Source organism: Canis lupus, chromosome 38 (assembly GCF_048164855.1).
Source record: "Canis lupus baileyi chromosome 38, mCanLup2.hap1, whole genome shotgun sequence".
NCBI lineage: Eukaryota > Metazoa > Chordata > Mammalia > Carnivora > Canidae > Canis > Canis lupus.
The window spans coordinates 6766283-6779898 of record NC_132875.1 but is presented as its reverse complement, the minus strand read 5'-3'; the positions used below and the strand labels follow the sequence as shown (position 1 = coordinate 6779898).

At 44.9% G+C, this 13616-nt stretch overlaps 1 long non-coding RNA gene across 1 annotated transcript; it reads right to left on the bottom strand.

The window, feature by feature from the left end:
* Nucleotides 1-6607: 6607 nt before the first annotated feature.
* LOC140626958 (uncharacterized) lies at nt 6608-12149 on the bottom strand. The gene is made up of 2 exons (XR_012025915.1): nt 11819-12149; nt 6608-6848 (listed from the first exon to the last, which is right to left on the bottom strand). It is a non-coding gene; the product is annotated as an uncharacterized lncRNA (long non-coding RNA).
* Nucleotides 12150-13616: the final 1467 nt, after the last annotated feature.

Sequence of the window (13616 nt, the reverse complement as noted above, 5' to 3'; positions counted from 1 at the left end):
AATTTAATTGTAAGTTTGTATAATGTAATTTTCTTAATTGCTGAGCTCATCTAATTTTCAGTAACAGGTTGTCTAGTTTCCTGAAAATTGAACAGTTGGCTCCCCAGAGCCCAGTACAAGCTAACTCCCACACACAACTGGCTGGATGCTTTTGCTACTCTTCTGGGCATCAATAGATGCCCTTTCCGTGCTTCCGAAAAAGTGAATAAAGAATAGCATAAATGCGTGTGCAGCCATGTGAGGCAGACCTCTCTCCCAGGCAAAGCCTGGAGTCAGATCCCTAAGAGGAAATAAACTGATCCAACTTGAAAACACTTGGCCAAACCAGGTGAAACAGCTCAAGTCCTAGGCCAATTCCCCTCGAAGGGACAGCCTAGATTCCTTGACTGTGCTAGAATTTCATTGTCTCTGGAAGTGCTGCAAATAAATGAGTCATTAAACTAATCTTAGGTATCTCTGGACCACATGGTCATTTAGGAGACAAGACTTCAGGGATTTGTCTGGAGGCATGAGCAGAGAGGATGATTGAGAGTGTCACCAATGTTGGTAATCACTGTGACAGTTTCCTCTACCCGTAGCTCTATATTCAGGAAAAGAAAAGTATGAGATTCAGGGAAAATCCAGTCTAGCCTGGTAATCTTTTTTTTTTTTCCCCACTCCACTGATGACAATCCCAAAATAAGTTTAATTCCTCTGGGCCAGGGCGCGATCCTGGGGACCCGGATCGAGTCCCACGTCAGGCTCCCGGTGCATGGAGCCTGCTTCTCCCTCTGCCTGTGTCTCTGCCTCTCTCTCTCTCTCTCTCTTTGTGTGTGACTATCATAAAAAAAAAAATTTCCTCTGGGCCATTTCTTGGAGTGGGGGCATTGTGGACCTGCATATGTCCTGTTAGTAGAGGGACCCACTATCCTGTTTCTCTACTTTCCCAGTTGTAGCACTGAAAGTCCAGAGCCTCAGGAAACCCCCTAGTCCTGAGCAACCAGGCCAGTTGCTCACCCTAACTCTTGGCCCTGTAGGCCCAGATTCCTATACCTTTCAGGAGAGTCTTAGACAATTATTCTAGAAAGTCCTTCAGATGAAGGCTGTGGAGTAGCAGCATGCATAGATAGACCTAAGAGGCCAAGAATTAAAAGTGAGGGCATCTTGGTTTGGGCTGCTATAACAGCATATCACAGACTGGGTGGCTTAAACAATAAATATTTATTTCTCATAATTCTGGAAGCTGGAAGTCCAAGAACAAGGCACGAACAGACCTGGCGTCTAGTGAGAACCTGCATCCTGATTTGCAGATGGCCATCTTCTAGTTGTATTCTCACGTGGCAGAGAACACACACACACAGAGACAAAGCAAGTTCTCTTGTGTTTCTTCTTATAGGAGCACTAATCTCATTCATGAGGGCTCTACCTTCGTGGCCTTTTTACCTCCCAAAGTCACCACCTCCTACTTCCAACACCTTGCGGGCTTAGGATTTCAACATATGAATTTGAGGGGCACATCCACGTTTAGTTCATTGACAGAGACATCACTGCGAATCTTCATCATGGCCAGGGGATGCTCAGAAGTGGTGCATAAAAGTTGACAGTGGTACCATGGAATGGAAAAGGACATCTTCATTTGGACAGAAGCACAGCCTCGTTGTGCCATTTCTGCTTTGTCTTCCCACTTGGATCAGTCCTGCCTATGAAAGTGGCAATCTGGCATATTTGGAGCAGAGGAGAAATGTCTCTGTTTCGAGCTATAACACTCAAGATGCCTGCAGGGGCTCTCCCCACCCACACCACGTAGGGGTTGAGGACCAACACTCACCTGCATCAGAATGAGGAGCCAATAGAGTTTGGGATGATTTTCTAGCCCCTACCAGAGAGCAGATAAGACAAGTGGCCTGCCATAGGAACAGAGCCAAATCCCAAGCACTGGCCTCCAGAGCAATTGTTTTCTGAAATGATTCCTCCATCATTCCAGGCCTTGTCTTCATTCTCTACAGCCGGCAGGCCCCCATGGTTCTCTGTCACTTCTCTTCCTTAGGCTCCTTCAAGAGCCACAAAAACTCCCTTCCCTTGCTCCTGCCTCATCATGATCTACTTACTCAACCAGTGCCTCAGAGGCGAACTCCTCCAAAAAACTTTTGGCACAAGAATTTGTCACTGTGGTTTTCATTTCTTGAAATTCTGTTTGGTTCCTTTTTAAACCCATCTATTCTTTCTCATTCTGACCACTTCTTGTCTTATGGTTCCTATTTCTCCTGTCAGCTGAGTGTGGTATGTAATCATGGTGTGATACAGGGTATGGCTGCCTGCCAAGTAATCAATATGGAATCGATCATCAACGAACACTACTAGTTTTCGAAAGTGACTAAAGCAGGAATACAGACAAAATGTTAATTCTGAAGCTCAAGGGAAATAGAAAGGTATTTCTCTTTCATGTAATCATCTAGGTCAGTGGGTGATTCTGATCCATACATGTAGTCACTGGAGAACCAAGATTCCTTCTACCTTACTTTTAGTCATTCTGAGGGCATTGTCCTCTTGGCATGGTTGAAGCTGTGGCAACATGCCTGAGTTGCAGTCACATGGAAGGGAAGGTGGCATGGAGGAGAAATCCCTACTGTTGTCAGGTGCCAGCTGGGAAGTGGCACTGACTTCTGCTTGTATTCCACTGGAAGGAACTGAGCAAGTCACATGGCCACATCTAACTATGCAAAAGGCCAGGAAATGTAGGGTAGTGAGGCAGTCATATGCTCCTCTCTGAGTCCATCATTCTGGAGGAAGGTGGCCATGGATTTGGCCAGACAGCTTCAGTCTCTGTCATAGTAGTTAGAAGGTAAGTACTGCAGTGGGTCTGCTGTTTCAAATCTAGCTCCATCATTTCCCAACTGTGTGGTCTTGGCTAACCAATCCGTACCTTGGTTTCCTCTTCTCTATAGTGTGTACAGTGTTAGTCTCTGATTCAATGGCCTGGGGGGAAGGGTACCACATGGAAAGTGCTCACAACAGTGCTTGGCATAGAGTAAGTATTTAGAATTGTCATAATCTGAAAGATTCATATTTTATAGTCCTTTCAACTTTATTTGATTTTTCTCTAATTTTTAGGGTATTAATTTTGTTATTTCCTCCCTTGAGCACTTTTTCCTCATGAAACTTATTTCCTGGTGTGGGCCAAAGATTTTTTTTTAATTTTTTTTTTTTAAATTTAATCTTACCAGCAGCAGAGATCATTTCTTTTGGGTCCTCATATGCCCAGGATTGTGGATTTATCCCTAGAGAGGATCTCATTGGTTGGATCAGTTATCATTTCCATTTCTCAATTGGCAAACTGGCATTCTGCACCATCCAGGTAATTTTGACTGAATATTCAAGCATGATTCATACTTAGAATTGTGATTTCTCTAAGGTTACGTTATTTCTGTAGAGGGTCTCAAAGATGATGGGAAGCTCCTCAGACTATCAGGGGAGCTTTCTAGTGTTCCCTTCAGGAAAGGGATGGCCTTTGAGGTTCCTTGTCAGAGGTAGGGGGTTCCCTTTCATATCCTCACCTTGCACAGGCCTGAGGCTTCATTTCTTCTTTCCAAGTGGGCAATAAAATCCCCAACCTGGGTCCTCTCCCCTCTGCTCTTTCCCCTCTGTCCAGCCCCCACTTTCTAACATTAGCTCCCCATCCACTGCTCAAGTTTTCTGATCCTCTTTTTTTTTTTTTTTTTTTGGCACCTAAGAATTTTCTTCTCTTTCTTTCAGATATAGCTTTTTAAAATACATAACTCAGTTACATATTTAAATAAATTTTTAAAAATGTTTTACTGAGCATTTCTGTGTGCTAAAAGTGGGAGGGGTCTTCTACATCTGCTCTGTCTGCCACATTCTTCGCCAGTGTGTTCTACGCCATGAGACAGAGAAAGAATCCCTTTTGGGGAGAGCACTGTGTGTGTTTGAAAGGACTACATTAATTAGCCGCTTCCTGGGGTGGGACAAGGGAGAAGAAAGGTAACCCTGACCACCTACCACCCATTCGTGTGCTCTTACACTGTGATTCCAAAGTCTGGGCCCTCCCTGTCCTCCAGGAAGATAAACCGCATCACTCTTCCACTTTCTGGGTCCTGCCAGATGGATCAACCAGCCCCACTACAGACAGAAAAAGGTTTAATGAATATTTTTGTGTTGAAGGCCCTGAAATCACAGGAACTGGACCAGAAGAGAAACAAAGAAAGGGAAGCAAGGGGCTTCAGTGTCTGGGCTGAACAGAGAGGGACTGTGGCCCTAAAGTGGCAAAGGGAGTGATCAGAGAGGCACCGAATGACACACTCAGCATGAGGCCTTGGGCAACATCAGGGCAGGTACCTCGCCCTGCCTGGGCTTTGGAGCCTTGCTCCCTGGCTCCAGCACCAGCACCTGCACTCCATCCCACGGCACCCCACAACCGCTGTGCTCTAGGACTCCCCGCTGAACTTCAGGGCCACAGGCTGGAAAGGGCTGAGGGGATACCCTCCTACACTTCATTAATAATAACCATTACAACTCAAATAGCATTTTGCAATGCAAAAAACCACAGTATTTCAACAAGTATTTTACAACAATCCTGTGGAGTATTAGTTTTATTTTGCTAACTGCATCAAATTTGACACAACTCCACTGGGAAAGAAGTAAGGGGTGAAAAACAATTTGTATTTTTATAAAGCTCTATTATTTCCTTGTACCCATCCTTACTAGGTATAGTTTTACATGATTAAACATATTAAAATCCCAGGCTAAACTCTTTGTGTTTAGATTATTTCACAAACTTCAGAGTGAATCTTTAAAAAAAATTAAAAAGAACAGCTGCTTGACTTACTTTCACCTAAACAAAAAGAGGACTCACTCAAGCTGTTTCTTCAGAACCAGGACTCAGCCTTAAAGGCCACCTTGGCCTCTTGGGTTAAAGGAAGCAAAATGCCAGTAGCCTTAGAACAACTCTTTTGTCTATTTCAAGCCAAGAGAGTTCCAGAATTTTGATGTGCCATCTCAAAGCACCTCACTACACGCTGAAGAGTTGTAAAAAGTACAAAGTGCTGGACAATGATGCAATTCCCTTATTTTATTATAGTTTTCATTTTACAATCGGAGAAACTGAAATTCAAAAGGGTTCATTTCATTACTGAGCTTTGGCAAGGCTGCATTTTACAAATGGGTAAATAAGGCCCAGAGAGATGAAATAACTCCCGGAGGTCACACACAAAGTGAGTGGGAATGTCTGCACCTGAGCCCAGTCAGACCTTTTGATCAATCACTGAGAGCTAATTCTATAGCAGGTCAAAGGATGGCTTCAAGGACCATGTGTGTTTGATGGGCCCATTTCTTCTTGAACCAAGCCCATCATTGTGAATTTTCAAATACTAGTTCATACATACACAAAAATAAAGGCTTGGGGTGGCCAGTTGTAGGAACAGAGAAGTGTTCTCTGCTCTAAGGTTGCAAACCACACTCAAAACCACCAACTCAAAAAGCTCATGCTGTACTCCCCTCTCAGGTTCCAGACCCAGGTTTGTGGCTTTGGCTTGTGGCTCCGGTTTATGACTGAGGGAGCCCAAGTCTGGCAGGTGTGTTACCTTGACCAGGTCAAAGTGACCTGGGACATAACATGGCTTGCTTCCCAGCACCTCCGAGGAAACAACCAGTCCCTGATCCAACACATACTGAGTCCTGTTTATGCACCATCCCTATGCTAGACTCCGGGGTGGGGGTGGGAGGATCAGCAGTCAGAGAGAAAGGCAGGGAAAACAAAGATGAAAGAAGTGAACAGGACACTGTATCTTTGTTTGGAAAAAAGCAAAACAAAACTTGCTTTTCAAGTTTTGAGGAGAGAAGATAGCTCCATAGGGATATTTAACAAGACAAAATGTAGAAGGAAAGTCCCAAAAGAATGTACATAATGGGTGAGGGTTGTCAAGGTAGTTCAAAGGATGACAAATGGCAGCAGGGAGTAGTGAAGCAGACATCCTGGTTATGAGATTGGTCCAAGATTTGTTACAATCTTGCTACAAGAAACATAGCCTCCAGGAGACCCATCCAGAGATTCCCTCTTGGTAGGAAAACCCTAGAGGAGGAGAGAACGGATGGATAATCATCATTAGACTAGATAGCAAAAGAATGTTCATTTGAAGGTCATTAGACATTTAGCTGACAGTCAGCTCGGTGGGTGGGTGAGTGGGTGGTTAGTTTTCTCAGAGAAGTCTCAATCCCACTATACTTTCCAGAAAAGAGGTTAAGCATTTTATCAGAAATGCTAATGTCTTCCCACAACTAGATTCTAAAATTCATCTCATCTCACAAAAAAATTCTGTCCTAGTCTACATTTAGGACAATTTTTCCTTTACCCCATGACCTCTGTGTCTTTCATGGCTGGGTCGACCCCTGCAAGGCAACAATGACCACGAAACTCAATTAATATTGTGTTGGTGTGCTGTCAGAGGCTAGCTCTAGACTTGGATATATACCCTCTGAAGGAGAAAGATGACCCCAATTAGCTTATTCTTAGGGGAGACACACATAGGGGTGGACCCAGGTGTAGTTGTGCCTCAAACTTGTACTGTTTGGGGGATATTCTTTAAGAAGAAAAAAATACAAAATCACAAATATATAATGAGGCATAAAAAGGCGTTTTTATTTGGGGGAAGAAAAGAAATCATGACAATTCTTGGATGCTTGGAGAGTCAGGTCCCATTTTCACAAACCTTCCCAGAAATGGGTCCAACTGCATCTCCACCTGCCACCAGGATGCTGAAGTTTTAAAATTCATTTATTCCTTCTGTAGGTTCACTTAGAGCCTTTTCTTCCTCCAGGCAGTCAGCACCCTGCCATTCAGCCCTCAGTGACTAAAACTGACAAAGAAAACCAAGGGATTAATCTGTGCATGGATTCAACAAATAATCGTTGACCACCTTTATGTGCCAGACATGAGCGCAGCTGGAAACATGCTTTCCATGAACTGAACATGACATCTAAGGATATTTGGAGCAAGTGGATTGTGTCACTTCATTTCCTTGACAGTTTACTGAGACTTGCCTGTACATGGGGCCTGAGCCAAACAACAACCACACGAGATAGTCACAATGGTTACTCCCATTTTGTAGGTGACAAAAACCATGGTTCAGAGAAATTAAGTAAATTAAGAACTTAAGTGGATGGTGGAAACTGGAGGTTAAGCTTAAGTCTGTCTTCAGAATCAGAGGCCTTATCCACATTCTAGGTGTTCAGCATCTAGGAGAGCCATCTGTTTGTAATGCACAGATGCCCATGCACACATATAATAGATAATATGTACCTATTCTGTGCCATTTATAAAGCATTTTCACATATACTGCATCAGCCATCTTTCCAGCAGTTCTGTGAAGAATATGAGAGAAGACTGGGGAGATCCCTAGGCCGTCATCCTATTTTCTAGCTGTGGGACCTCAGATAAATCACACCCAACAGTCATGTAAGGAGCTGGATGTAGTCCTTTCTGTAACTCAAGAGCTCTGGCATCCTTTGATCTACGACTTCCAACCCTGACCTACATCCCTCCCCACAGGTCCTTGCTGATCCAGCTGTGAGAAAACCCGGAGCACTCTGGCCAAATGCCCCCAGGGCTGAGGAAGTCACTAGAAGCTGGAATTCATCCCTGCTCAATAGTTGCCCAGTAGTGGCTTTCTGAGGCCTGTCTTTATGACTCAAGTGCCTGAGGGGCAGAAGGCTCATGGTAGGACATGCAAGAGTCCAGCCAAAAGAAAGGCTTTATTCCCACAACACTTCCTGCCTCACTTTCCCTTCCCAGTGGCTAAAAATAAATTCTTCTGCCTGTGATAGCTGGAGCTCATTGGCAACTCCTGGCTGGGCCACATTCCAGACTCTACTCTTCGAGTGACTGGGGACACAGGGGGCAAGGGGTTCTACAAGCAAAGGCCAGGCTGCCTGTGATAACCCTGAGGGACAGGGAGGGCTCCAGGATTCCTGAGCCACATTTTAAGGAAAAGGAGAAACTAATTCTTAAAATAATTACTTTCTTTAAAAAGTTCTTTGTGTTCATTTTACTGTTTCTTGCTTTAAGATTCTATCCCACTTTCTCCTTTCTAAAAAAAATATTTTCTGTTCAATTCATCTCCATTCCTTGGTGCTTCAGGTTTCTCATCTGGGCTAATAAAGAACTTCGGGAGATGGGCAGTCCCCTAAGATTGAGATCAGATTGTCAAAGACAGTCGTGATCCTGAAAAATTATGAGGGGTGGTAGGGCCACCGTGCTGAGACAAGAGCAAAGAGTTTTAAAAGCCTATGGGTCGACGATGTAGGGCAGGTACATCAAGAGCCTTTCTTCTGAGATCATAAGCAACTGTTTCAATTAGAAGATGTCCTCTTATAAAAATGGACTTATGCGCTTGTGAGGTCAAAAGAGGCAATGCTGGTTTAAAATCCTTGAGATAATTAAATTGGGAAGAGGAATATCAGTAAATTAATTAGTTGTAAATTTCCTATGCACAAAGCTCCAGGTCTGCAGTTAGTCTAGACACTTGTCATTGGGAATGATTTAGCTACAGCAACTCTGAGCAATCACCCCACCCTCCTCTTGGACTCATGGTTGCCATCATAGGCCCCATTCAATCAGTTTTGGAATCCAAGGACCTTGGGATTCTGAGTTTTATTCACTCTCTGGAGCTTGCAGAAGGATCTAGTTTCTAGGGGTCTTTCCCCCCTACAATTCACTGGCACGTTTCTGCCAGTAACTCCTTGTAAAATAATATTTAATTCTAACATTCAGAAGACTTCACTACTCCCCCTTACGTACAGAATGAAAAACCAATTCTTCATCCTTTTTTTCCCAATCCCTTGGATTTTTCAATCCAAATTTCTTCTTTCCTGCTGTCCCTTCATGAACTTCTCTCCAGTCAACTTGCCCCATTCATTGTCCCTCAAATCCACCAAACACATCCCATGCCCACATCTTTGGCCATCTCCCTTCCTGCAGAGCCTTGCCTCATCTTCTGAAACTCTGGTTCCCACTTGGGCCTCCTCAGGTTCCTTCCCTCTTCCATGAGTCTCTCCTGGAGCCATCCCAGTTTCCATGGCTCCTCTGTCTGACATCTTTTTTTTTTTTTAAATTTTTATTTATTTATGATAGTCACAGAGAGAGAGAGAGGCTCAGAGACACAGGCAGAGGGAGAAGCAGGCTCCATGCACCGGGAGCCGGATGTGGGATTCGATCCCGGGTCTCCAGGATCACGCCCTGGGCCAAAGGCAGGCGCCAAACCGCTGCGCCACCCAGGGATCCCTCTGTCTGACATCTTGACTATACCCTGCTCATCTCTTATATACCTGTCTTGTGTTCTAGTTTCATTGGCTTTGTGATGTCTTTCCACCCTTGGATGCAATTAGAGTTCCTTGGGGACAGGGGTTTGTGTTTAGCCATTCTGAAATCCCTGCCATGCTAGATGCGGTGTTATGATCTTGTAGGAACTCAGTATTTATCGAGAACTTAGCACAGACTGCCTGGATCAAAATCCTCAGTCCACTGTTTAATGACCACGTGTCCTTGAGTTATTTGGCTCTCTAAAGCTTCTGTGTCTTCACTTGTAAATGGAAATTACAGTAGCACCCACTGCAAAGTGGAGTAGTGAGGATTGTGTGAGATAAAGCATGCACGGTGCTCAGTGCAGGTGAGCTACTGTTATCCTCAACACCACCACAAGTGATGTTACCAGAATCTAAACATGTGAAAATTCATGTAATCCTGAGAAGTGTTGGGCTATCCCTTACGTGAAGATGGCCTCTTTGAACCAGCACAGCAGTGAGGCAGCCCTCTCTAACACACATAGAATAGGGACCAACTGTGACTTCAACCTTGCTGATGTCTGCATGGAAATTTCAGATAAAATGACAACTGAGCAAACCAGAACTAGATTACTAAGGCTGCCTCAAACCAATGGTCTGCAACCAATAAGTTGTCACTTTTGAGTAGCCAAGAGAGATTGACCTCCGCTCTCCAAAATCTATGGAGATCTCCATGACATTGGCATAATGTGTCTTCTCTGTGGCCCTTCCAATACTTTCAGTTCCCAATCAACCTTTCAGTCCCCACACAACCTGTGTCCACCTCATCCTCCTGAAACCACTGTCCCCATCCGTGAGAGTAAGACTTTGAGAATATAGGGGTGCCTAGGTAGCTCGGTCAGGTAAGTGTCTGTCTCTTGATGTCGGCTCAGATCATGATCTCAGGGTCATGAGATGGAGCCCTGTGTTGGAGTCTCTGCTTATCTAGGAGTCTGCTTGAGATTCTCTCTGCCCCTCCTGTTTGTGCTCTTTCTTTCAAATCAATAAAGAAGAATAATACAAGAAGGAAGAAATAAAGGATGAGAGAAAAGAAAGAAGAAAGAAAGAAAGAAAGAAAGAAAGAAAGAAAGAAAGAAAGAAAGAAAGAAAGAAATACTTTGAGAAAATAAAAATATCTTCTAATTAGAAAGCCTTGGGGACTCTGTATTAGGGTCAGAGCCCAGAGCTGCACCCATTAGTACACCCTAACCCCTAACTGTTAGTGTCCTGGGAAGTGGTTACTGCTTTTCTGTTCTCTTGTATTCCTCTTAGCTCCTGTCCTGCAGTTGTAGACAACAGGAGTAGCATATCTAACTGCAGTGAAACGTCACTGTGGAACCTACTTGCTGTGCCCCCACCCTTGTCCTGTGATGACCACTACTCTCATGGAGTGAAGGAGTGGGTCCTGCACCACCTTTAAAAGGAAAAAAAATATGTATTTATTTATTTGTTTGTTTATTATTTATTTATTTATGAGAGAGACAGACAGACAGACACAGAGAGAATGGGGGATCAGGGGCAGAGAGAGAAGGAGAGAGCATCCCCAAGCAGACTCCCCACTGAGCACAGAGCCTGATGCAGGGCTCAATCCCAGGACCCTGAGATCGAGACCTGAGCTGAATCCAAGAGTTGGCCACTCAACCAACTGAGCCACTCAGGTGCACTGCCCCTGCCCCCTGTCCCTACACCACCTTTTAATGTGTCCTCAATGCACTATCTTCCATGCTGGGAGGAGACCTTGCCAAGATGGACATCATGCTTGTTAATAAATTAAACCAGCATGTGTCTGGCTCTGCCCTAAGTACTGGGAAGCAAGTGATAAATAAGACATGTTTTCTGAGGCTTGCTTGGCCCATCTTCTAGGCATTGAGTGGCAGAGAGCTTTTCTGAAACCTAAACCGCTTTTGTCACTGCGCTGCCCCCTGCCTCTCCCCACTCAGCCAGAGCATCTCTTCAGCTCCATCTCCAGGTTATCAGAAACACACAAGCAGAGTGGGAAAGATGTAGGATGTGTGGTTTAGAATGTGAACCGTTGTTCCCACTCCGGGAGAACATCTCTAAGTGCAGCAATTGCTCACTGGCGTCTGCAGAAGTCAGGCGAAGAGAGCCATCACCATCCACACTCAGTTCTCCACGGGGAGGCAAAGGGCCCCTTGGGGGCCATGTGGAACACACTTACACCCTGACGGTGCTTCATCAGAATGTGCATGTCCTGACTTCGCCCAGCCAGAGACTCTTTTCCTTGTCCCCAGGTGCATCTTCCTAGAGGCGATCACTCCTCCTCCCAGGATTGCACAGCCCTGAAAGTGATTTGGCTTGCTAGGAGCCTTGTAAAGACCCTCAGTAATCTGTATCCCCCTGGTGTGGTTTGCCTCCTTTTCACCAACTATGGTTCTTTCATTACTCCCAAAATCGGGCCCCAAGGTCACTCCCTCCAGGAAACCTTCCCAAACTTAAACATCCCCACCACCACCACCACGACCATCTCTAATCATTTATTTGCTCTCACCTTCCAGCAGTCAAACGGTTTTGTGTTCCGGTTGGATTGTGTCATTCTCCACCTGTTGGCACATTGTGAAGACTGCAGATTGTTTATCCTTTATCTGAAAACTGTGGAGTTGAATGTGTTTCAGAATTCAGAACTTTCCAGATCTTAGAAAGATAATAGAGGTCCTAGGGTAGCACCCATAACCAAACACATTCATAGTTGTTCAATAAAACATGAATAGGCACGTGAAGTGGGATACATTAAGGTTATAATCAGCTGCTGATCCATCAGTTTGGGTTGGGTTTTCCATGCATGTGTTCAGTATTTCCAAAGCGTGGATCTGGGCTGCTAATAAGAGCCACCACCACCGAACCTCCCCCTGTGCCAAGCACTCTGCTCTCGTGTTATCTCATCCGGCCCCACAGCACTGTCACAGGAAGGAGGTGTTATTTTCCACATGTGAGACACGAGGAGAGCAGAGCTCAGAGGGAGTGTAATTTGCCCAAGGTCAAACCTCTAAAAAACAGAGGAACCAGCGTTCAAACCCAAGCCTGCCTTGGGTCAGACAGCTTGATGCTTGATGGCCAGACAGTTTTCATACCAAATGTGCTTCCTCTCACATCTCCAATTACAGTGTTCCATATGCAAGATGGAATATATAAATGCTTGCCAACGATGAAAACAAACAGAGGAGCATTTAATTTTTTTTATTTAGTAATTCACAAGTTATGCTTGCCTTCTTCCAAAAAGACTGTGCCGCACTTAAAACATCAGTCAGCGCTGGGAGGCAAGCACGAAGTCTCTGGCAGCCCAGATGTGACCAGGATGGATGAAGACACCAACGAATAATGTCAGCTGATAGGTCACAATCGGGCAGTGCATGGGCCATGCTGACGGCCACGTGTGTTCAGCTCACGTGGAGTTAATGGTCAACATTTAGAGCTCAGGAGGTTTCAACTAAAAGCCAAAATAGTTTTTCTTTATAAATGTCAAAAACACTATTTCAATTGTTCATAGAATTCCCTCTCTTGAGAAAATTAGATATTCCTACAATGCAGTGTTTTCAATCCTTTGTAGCTGTGGTCAGCCAATGCTGGGTAGCAGCAGCCTCAGGTGGAGTAAGCCATAGCTCCTCCACTCCTCCCACCTGGATTCTGAGGGAATCTGAATCTGGGAGCCCTGCATCTGATAGAGAGGACCTGTGTCTGATATCTTGCCCTGCCATGCTCCCTGCAGGCCGGCAGTCTGTTTACTGATGTGAGTGAGGCAGATGGCTTGTGTAGCTCTTCTATTACTAATCAAGGACTTGCAGCAGCGTGACTCTAGAAGATCATATTTTCAGCACCATCCTGGTCACCAACTTGTAGCAAGGACAGAGAGAGACATAGACCAACAGGCAGCATTTGTGTGTCCCAGGAACAAAAGAAATCTGAGGGGGCTAAGCACAGCCATCGGGCCCGGGATGCAGAAAGAGGCAGAGGTGACCCTAATATCAGCTCCTAAAAGGGAAAGCTTCTGATGTGCGACAAAACCACCAGAACCCAGGCTCCACCACCCTTAAAAGGAAGCTGAGAAAAGAACGCTACAACAAACATTGCTTGGGGCCTTGGCTTACTTCAAGTTCCATGAACAAAGGGCCTACAAGAAACAGTGTCACAGCAGGATGAGGTTCCAGCCACCTGCTGGCTCCCTGGATTTTCCCAATTCCCAAGATGACCACCCAAAACCCAAGTTTACCAGCTTCATGACCTTCCTCAAGTTGAGCAGACACCTTATGGAAGGCCCAGCAGAGTTCACATTGGAATCAGAATGTGAAGAG